The sequence below is a fragment of the Arachis ipaensis genome, chromosome B3, assembly GCF_059453495.1.
Source record: "Arachis ipaensis isolate K30076 ecotype BB chromosome B3, ASM5945349v1, whole genome shotgun sequence".
Lineage (NCBI taxonomy): Eukaryota > Viridiplantae > Streptophyta > Magnoliopsida > Fabales > Fabaceae > Arachis > Arachis ipaensis.
The window spans coordinates 33,620,123-33,629,199 of NC_142438.1; the positions used below are offsets into that span (position 1 = coordinate 33,620,123).

Genomic DNA, 9,077 nt, shown 5'->3' on the forward strand with positions numbered 1-9,077 from the left:
TTGTACCCTTGGTTGGGGCGGTCATAGAAGTTATGAGTGGATGCCACCATGTTGTCTTCTTGTTGGAGCTGCGGGCATTCATCAGTGTAATGACTATAATCAGCACAAATTCTGCAAATTCTTTGTGGGACTAGTTGTTGGTTTTGCTGCGGTTGAGTTTGCTGAGCTTGTTGATTTAACTGCATTTGCTTCAGTAGGTTGGTCATTTCACAGATGCTTCGATTTAGAGCAGCAGTCTCTATGCCAGAAGATACTTCTGCGACGGCCCTTGAACGGCCTTGCTTTTGTCTGTGGTTCCGAGTAGATTCAGCTAAATCACTGATCAATTGCCAAGCTTCATCAGTAGTCTTGTACTTCTTCATAGACCCATTGCTGGCACTTTCCAATGTGGTCTTATCTTGGGGTCTCATACCTTGTGTGATATAGCTGAGTAGCACGATCTTGTCAATCATGTGGTGGGGGCATGCTTCTAGAAGATTATTGAAGCGCTCCCAGTATTCAAAGAGAGTCTCATTGTCGTCCTGAACAATTGTAGAGATATCCTTCCTCAGTTTATCAGTAACTTCATATGGAAAGAATTTCTCCAGAAACTCCTTTCTGAGTGTATCCCAGTTGGATACATTTGCTAGAGGTTGAGTGTAGTACCACTCTCTTGCTTTTCCCTCAAGAGAGAACGGAAAAGCTTTCAGCAGAATTGAAGTTTCATCAGTGCCATCACGCCTGACAGTAGAACAGGCTGCCTGGAAATCTCTCAAGTGCTTGATAGGCTCTTGAGCAGGTAGGCCATGAAACTTGGGCATCAAATTTAGCAGTGCGGTCTTTATTTCAAAATCCGTAGCTACCGCTGGATGATGCGCTTGAAACGGTTGCATTGTAAAATTAGGAGCTCCTTCCTCCTGAATGGTAACTCTTCTAGCTGCCATGTTTTTTGCACGTAAAACAACCAAATCAGTAGAACGGGGGCTGGTTTCTTCCTCAAATTCACTTTCAGATCCGCCTTCAGAGCGGGCTAACCTACGTTGTTCTCGCCTTATTCGTGAAATTCTTCTTTCAATTTCAGGATCGAATATTAGCAAGCGCAGATCAGGAAGTGAACGTGTCATTTGACGGAAGAAACATGCAGCTCATAGTAGCAAAATTAAATAAAATGCAAATAAATAAATTCTAATTAATAAAATTAGCACTCTATTGCAACTCCCCAGCAACGGCGCCAAAAATTGATGGGAAGCAGAAGCTGGTGAATTAAAAATTTATTAAAATAGTTACATTGCAAGTATAGTTCTTAACTCACCGAAAATCTGCCTATCAATTTAGAAATATGTCACAGAGAGTTTAAATTAAAATTACTGGGAGTTTTAAATCCCAGGTCGTCTCCCAACGAGTTGCAGAGAAGTGTGCTGTTTTATTAATCAGATGTTCCAAGAAGTTGAGCTAAGTAAATTGGAATTTAAATTGAGAAATTTTAAATAATATAAATAAAAGCCTTGACTGGGAATTGATTAGTTAGAATCTCTATCATTGATGGAGTGATTTTTAAGATTGATTTATAATTAACGGTTACTCTGTTTGGTTATCCTTTACTAGGTAAGGGAAAGTTAAACAAGTTGGACTGCCAGATCTATTCACGAGTTACAACCCACTTAGTTCAAAGGGATTGACGTTGGTGACAGGATAGCAATCCAACATTTAACCCAACTATAAAATTCTCCTTCAATCCTTCCAACTCAAGAATTCCTTTTAATCAACTCCCTATCAAGTAATGGAACTACTCACGCATTGTAAATAAAGAATCCATGGCACATAAAAGGGAATTAAAAGAAGACATGATTATTGGAATTGAAATTGAATTAAAGAGAAATAATCCTTGCATTAATTAATAATAAAAGTATCTGAATGACAAAATTGAACATAACAAAGAACATGGAAGATTAAAACCAAGTTAAGAGAACAAACTAGAATGATGAAGTCTTGATGAGGAAATAACTCTTCTCAATGTTCTAATGCTAAGACCAATTGAAAATTAAAATCCTAAAAACTAGAGAGAAAAAACCTAAGAGAGTGAAAAACTAGATCTAAAAAAACTACTGAATGAATGTGTGTGTTGTTTCTGCATATTCTCTGACTCTAGTCTGCTGTTCCGGGCCGAAAACTGGGCCGAAATAAGGTCCAAAATTGCCCCCATCGAATTCTGCAGATTATGCAGATCGCGCATGTCACGCGATCGCATCGTCCATGCGGACGCGTCGCTTGCGCTTTTTCCTCTCCACGCGTTCGCGTCGTCCACGCTACCGCGTCGCTAGCGCTTTCCAATCCGCGCGGCCGCGCAAGCCATGCGGCCGCGTCACTGCGATTTGTGCTCCTTCGCGCGGTCGCGTGAGCCATGCGACCGCGTCACTTCTCGCTGGTTATCTCCTCAAATTCTTGTGTTCCTTCCATTTTTGCTAGCTTCCTCTCCGATCTCCATCTCATTCATGCCCTATAAGGCCTGAAACACTTGACACACAGATCACGGCATCGAATGGAATAAAGGAGAATTAAAAGTAAATAATTAAAGTCTCTAGGAAGCAATTTTCAAACATGTACTGAATTTAGGAAGGAAATCTAAATGCATGCTAAATTGATGAATAAGTGGGCAAGGATCATGACAAAACCACACAATTAAACATAATATAAACCATAAAATAGTGGTTTATCATGTGCCGACCTCTAACACAAGGGAAGTTTTAGAGGAAGTACATAGCGGTATTTGTGGCAATCATCTCGGGGCACAAGCTCTCACCAAAAAGGTACTTCGGGCGGGATTTTACTGGCCAACTCTACAAAAGGAAGCTACAGAATTTGTAAAGACATGTCCCCCATGCCAGAAACATGCCAACTTTCACATCGCCCCGCCAGAAGAGCTCATCAGCGTAACTTCACCTTGGCCATTTGCAAAATGGGGACTCGATCTTCTCGGACCCTTTCCCCAGGGATCAGAACAAGTCAAATTCCTCATAGTCAGAGTAGACTATTTCACAAAGTGGATTGAGGCAGAGCTCCTAACCAACGCCACTGCTCAAAAAAGCCGAAAATTCCTATATAGGAACATTGTCACGAGGTTTGGGGTTCCATACTCCATCACCACAGACAATGGCACTCAATTCACAGATGCAGGCTTCAGGAAATTAGTAGCCGACTTGAACATAAAGCACCAGTTCACCTCCGTCGAACATCCTCAAGCCAATGGGCAAGCCGAAGCTGCCAACAAAGTCATATTGGCTGGGTTGAAACGGAGACTGCAAGATGCGAAGGGAGCTTGGGCTGAAGAACTTCGACAGGTCCTATGGGCATATCGAACTATGCCACATTCCACCACAAATGAATCACCGTTCCGATTAGCGTACGGAGTGGAGGCAATAATCCCAGTAGAGGTCGAGGAAGGGTCGCCTAGAGTAGTCCACTACAATGAAATAGCCAACTCTCAACTCTAAAGAGAAGAACTCGACCTACTTCCAGAAATCCAAGAAAGAGCTCGGATCAGGGAAGAAGCGCTAAAGCGCCGAATGGCTTCAAGATATAATCAAAAGGTAGTGCCAAGAGGTTTCGCGGAGAATGATCTCATCCTAATCCGAAATGATATTGGAACAACTCGATCCGGAGAAGGAAAGTTGGCAGCAAACTGGAAAGGACCCTACCGAGTCATAGAAGTACTTGGGAAGGGCTACTACAGACTGTCCGAACTCGAGGGATGAGAGCTTCCCAAATCGTGGCACGCCTGCAACCTAAGAAGGTACTATAGCTAGAGAAGGTAAAAGATCTCATCATAGGATGCACTCTTTTTCCTGAAAAGGTTTTTTAATGAGGCACCAAGTTGAGATCCAGATATTATCCGACTTAAAAGGATGAAAAAACTCCAACATGTATATATTTGCACTTTCCTTTGAACAAAATATATTTTAGATATTCTACAAATTCTCAAGACGCATTAATCTGAAGCATTCATCGTCCGATTATAAAGCAACAGATCGGCAGAAAGTGAAAAATAGATTCACTGCACGATCACGATAAAAGACCAATAAAGATGAAAACGCGATTCATCTAAAGGTCAACCAAAGAAAGACAGAAACCACCTTCTACAAATCGGCAAAGATAAACATAGAATAATGCAAGAAGTTATCGAAAGTGATCCAAAAAAAGAACCTGACGAGGTTTTATGGCTTGCTAAATAATAACTTAAAGACTGGCCGACGTTGAGAAGTCGGACCAAGTCTACCCAAGTTATCAGCGAATCCCTGGAAAGAGGTCTGGCCAACCCTATAAAAGAGGAATTGCTATAACTTAGAAGAGATCGACATAAAGAAGTCGGTCTCCTACGAAAAACAAGTTATAAAAGTAATCCCTGAAAGAGACCTGACAAAGGTCCAAGAAAGAGGATTACAAAAATAACTTAGAAGGGCCCGACATGACAAAGTCGGCCCAAAACAAAACAAGTTATAAAAGTAATCCCTGAAAGAGACCTGACAAGGGTCCAAGAAAGAGGATTACAAAAATAACTTAGAAGGGCCTGACATGACAAAGTCGGCCCAAAACAAAACAAGTTATAAAAGTAATCCCTGAAAGAGACCTGACAAGGGTCCAAGAAAGAGGATTACAAAAATAACTTAGAAGGGCCCGACATGACAAAGTCGGCCCAAAACAAAACAAGTTATAAAAGTAATCCCTGAAAGAGACCTGACAAGGGTCCAAGAAAGAGGATTACAAAAATAACTTAGAAAGAGGACGATGTAAAGAAGTCGACCTCCTATGAAAAGTTATAAAAATAATCCCTGAAAGAGACCTGACAAGGGTCCAAGAAAGAGGATTACAAAAATAACTTAGAAAAAGGACGACATAAAGAAGTCGACCTCCTATGAACAGTTATAAAAGTAGTCCCTGAAAGAGACCTAACAAATGGTCCAAGAAAGAGGATTACGAAATAGCTTAGAAGAGATCGACATGACGAAGCCGGTCTACTACAAAAATAACTTGGAAAAGGACAATGTAAAGAAATCGGTTATGGATAAATACAAGTAAGAGCAAGCAAATCGAAATACGAATCGGATCCACGCATCTACGACCTCCAAGTACAACGCAGTTCAAAGAGGTCGAGCAGCAAGGCTTCAGTATTCTAAAACCCAGAAAGGTGCCAAGACAAGTGTAAACATGCATGCTATAGAATATTATAAAGCTTTAGGGTCAAGCCTAAAAGCTTGAAAGCTACTTGTTTTTTTAAAAAAAAAGTTGCTAAACAAGCAACCAAAAAGAGTACCAGCAGTCAGCAAAATATTCAACTATACAAAATAAAGAGTTTTAAAGCCCACAAGCCGGGCCAACTACGCAAATATCCAAAGAAAACTCAGCTAAAAATTAGAAGACTTTTTAGCAGCATCAGTCTGGGGTGAAGGAGGGCGAGCCTGGAGAGGCACAGCATCCACGGTACCATCATTCCGGTTCAAGATCTGACAGTCCATATCAGAAACAGAATGACCAACCTCAACCGGAGGAATCGTAGAAGCGGGCACCTTGGCAGAAAGCACAGGGGGAGGATCAACATCATCATCATATTGGTCGTCGGGGATAACCTTACCATCCCTCACAACATTGTCCAAGCTAAAGAGAGTAAGGTCAACCTCAGGAGCAAGAACTTGAACTTCCTCTTTTAGATTATCATAGGCAGCGTTCACGCTGCCGACGAGGTGACCTTGAAGCTCAGAATAGTCTACTCGGGCAGACTCCAGCTCCTCCCTCAAACGCACCACCTCCCGATAAGATGTAACATAATTGTCCTTATGCCTTAATGCCGTGTCCTCGGCCAACCGCACAGAAGCTGCCAGAGCAAGGGAACTCGCCTTTTCGTTCTCCAGATCCTTCTCCAACTTGGTTACCTTTACCTCAAGCTCTTCCTTCAGGCCCTTCATCCGGTCGAACTCCTGTTTAGCCTCCTCCATAAATTCTTTGGTGGCATGGAGAGGAAGATTCTGAGCAGTTCGGTACAGGGCAGCCCCCATATATGCCATTTTAACACTGTTTCGGGTCATAAAATCCAGATGGCAAAGAATTGATACATCATCCATGGGGAGGGCACCGTAGGGACCGATTTGCTGATCTACGAACTCGATTGCATTAAAATCAGGGGCGTCAAGGTTAAAGGCCTCGATTGTTTTCTGTTTCTTGTTGGGAGGAGCACCAGAAGTAGCGGCAGAAGTCTGTGGAGGATCAGTTAGACGAACTCGAGGAGTGGGGATCACCTTCCTCGGCCCAGGAGAACTCGGCACGGGCGGCTTCACTAAAACTTGAGAAGATCCCTCTCTGGCCGCCTTGGCCGAGATATTTTGAGCAGCAGTAGCCTTCTTCGCCTTCTTGTAGGCCTTCATGGAATCATTATTTTTCGACATCTCTAAAAATTACAGAATCAACCATAGTGATGAGTCACTATCTAGAAGAAGCAAAACTAAGAAACAAGTACAGAAACAAGTCAGACAGTACCCAAAGCAGTTCGAACCAAAGATGGATCACTCAAAAATCTTTTTGTATCCAGATGGAGTGGTTCCCCCCACAAATCTTCAAGAACAACTACAAAAGCCCGCTCAACCTCATTAAGCATCTCCCATGTATAACGAGACACTCTCACATTCTTTTGCCACTCTAGAGGAAAAGCAGGCTCGTTATTCTCATCAAGAAAAAAGGGGCGGACCCCCTCAACAGCATAGACTCGGAAGAAATAATTCTTAAAATCTTTAAAAGACTCATCATACATGGCAAAAACTTTATGCCCCTGGGCCGATCTGAAAGAAACCCAGGAAGTTTTCTTTTTGGAAGAACCTTCGGGCTTGGCCGAGACAAAAAGATAGAGGAAAAGATTTTGAGAAGGTGTTATGCCTAACTCTTGGCAAAGCAGCTGAAATATCTTGGTAAAACCCCAGGAATTCGGATGAAGCTGGGATGGAGCAATGTTACATGACCACAACAAGTCGGTCTCAAAAGCAGTAAAAGGAAAAGTGACGTCCAACTGGCTGAAGAAATATTCATAAGCATAGAAGAAGGGACGCTCCCCCTCGACGGAAGTAGGAAAACAAGCCCTCTCATCAGAGTCAGGAGCTACAAGCTCATAATCCCTCTCCCGAGCACTGTTACCACAAATCCTATGACGTTTTCTCAGCTCTACACAAAATTCAGCATCCACGACAGAGACACACATTAGGACAAGGGAGTCCAGCCAATCGGACATCCCCTCGGGAACTTTGGAAGACATCTCTACAACGTTATTGCGAGAAGACATGAGGCCAACTAATCCTACAAAAAGAAAAGAAGATTGGATTACTAAAAAACATCTCGGAGGAAGGGCAAAGCAACTCGACTAATATGATACAGACGAACAAACAGAAAAGGAAAACCCCAAGACTCAAACCAAAGTCCTGGGGCATCCTTTGGAGGCAGTGGCAAAGCAAGGTTTCAGGAAAATCTACAGCTTACGTCCCGGCATTTCCCAAACAAGAAAAGAAGATTTCAAGTAGACAAACGTTTTGAAAAAGGGAAGTGTTCATACCCTGGGTCGAGCTACCCGACCTGGGATGATTGGCGACAAAGCGACCGACCTCTTCAGGTCAGGCTACCCGACCTCTTCTCAAAGAGGTCGGCTAAATCAACCGAAGAGCCCAATAAAGGGCCCAAATAGAGGAACGCGACCCAAATCCAAAGGCGATCCAAGCCTATAGAGATAAAGGCGGTTCCCTTGAAGATAAGCTGACTTTACCTAAAATAAAGATAAAATAAGATAAAGATAACTAACTTATCTTATCAGAAAGGTCAGCCCCATCTACTATAAATACACTGGAGCACCCAGGTATAACTCATATTCTGATTCTACATAACACCTGTTTAATACCCATGCTAACTTAAGCATCGGAGTCTCTTGCAGGTACCCCCCACCCTTCGGTGATAGAGGATCAGCAGCACGTTCAGTCCAAGCAAGTCGGACGCACTAGCTCCGGCCGCCATTCACCAGCCGGACACATCGGTTCCGACCAGCGCAGAAGATCTTGTCTGAGATCGACCTACCGTTTCAGGTAACCCACGGAACAGGAAGTAAAAACACAAAAGTCATCTAAGCCACTATCTTTCTACAGTCTATCAGCAAAAAGCATCGTCGACATCAAAAATGCCAAGCAGAAAATCATCAAAGATATAACCTTTTTCAGAATCAAACAAAAACCATCATCGAAAGCACAAGCAGAAACGGTGATAACATGCAAAAGCCCTAAAAGCATCAAGCAACAGGAAAGGCGAAAAAATTCATACAAAAGATGAAGAAACTCCAAAACACACAACAATCAGGCGCAGTAAAAGCAGAAAGATCCAAACTTTCTCCAAGAAAAATCAAACTCGGACATAAAAAATGACAGAAGAGGAAAAATCGAACCTGGAAAATAGAAGAAAACCTCGAAAGAAAGCTGAAGAGCAAGAAGCGACAGAGCCACCCCTCGAACGGAAAAAATTTGCCGGAAGAAGACGAAGGGTGAAATCCAGAATCACTCCTTTTCCACAGAAAGCGGTAGTAGAGCAGGCGTCACAGGAAGAAACTGTGAAACTCTAGGGAAAAACGGAAAATGAGAGTGTAAAGGAAGAAGTTACGAAGAGGAACGAAGAAGAGAAACCGTTTTTGATGGCAAAGTTCAAAATAAAAACCATGGGAAACGGGGCATTTGAAGTCAATTAATGAGGGTATTAAACCCTCGCACGTTCCCAAAGCGCCGATATAAAAGCGCGCGCTTTTAAAGGAAAACGTTCCACATTCAAAAAGGCTCTACAAAGAAAGGAATCGACAAAATTCTTGAGTTCGGCTTCACTAGAGAAGGACCGAAGTCAAGGACTCGACCTCAGCAAAAAAAGACCGAGCTCAAGCAGGGGCACTGTTCATACCCCGGGTCGAGCTATCCGACCTGGGATGATTGGCGACAAAGCGACCGACCTCTTAAGGTCAGGCTACCCGACCTCTTCTCAAAGAGGTCGGCCAAATCGACAGGAAAGCCCAATAAAGGGCCCAAATAGAGGAACACGAC

The 9,077-nt window shown here is 42.9% G+C and overlaps 1 non-coding gene across 1 annotated transcript; it reads left to right on the forward strand.

The window, feature by feature from the left end:
* Positions 1-446: 446 nt before the first annotated feature.
* LOC148570260 (small nucleolar RNA R71) lies at positions 447-554 on the forward strand. Its single transcript, XR_015908718.1, has one exon. It is a non-coding gene; the product is annotated as a small nucleolar RNA R71 (small nucleolar RNA).
* The last annotated feature ends 8,523 nt before the right edge of the window (positions 555-9,077 follow it).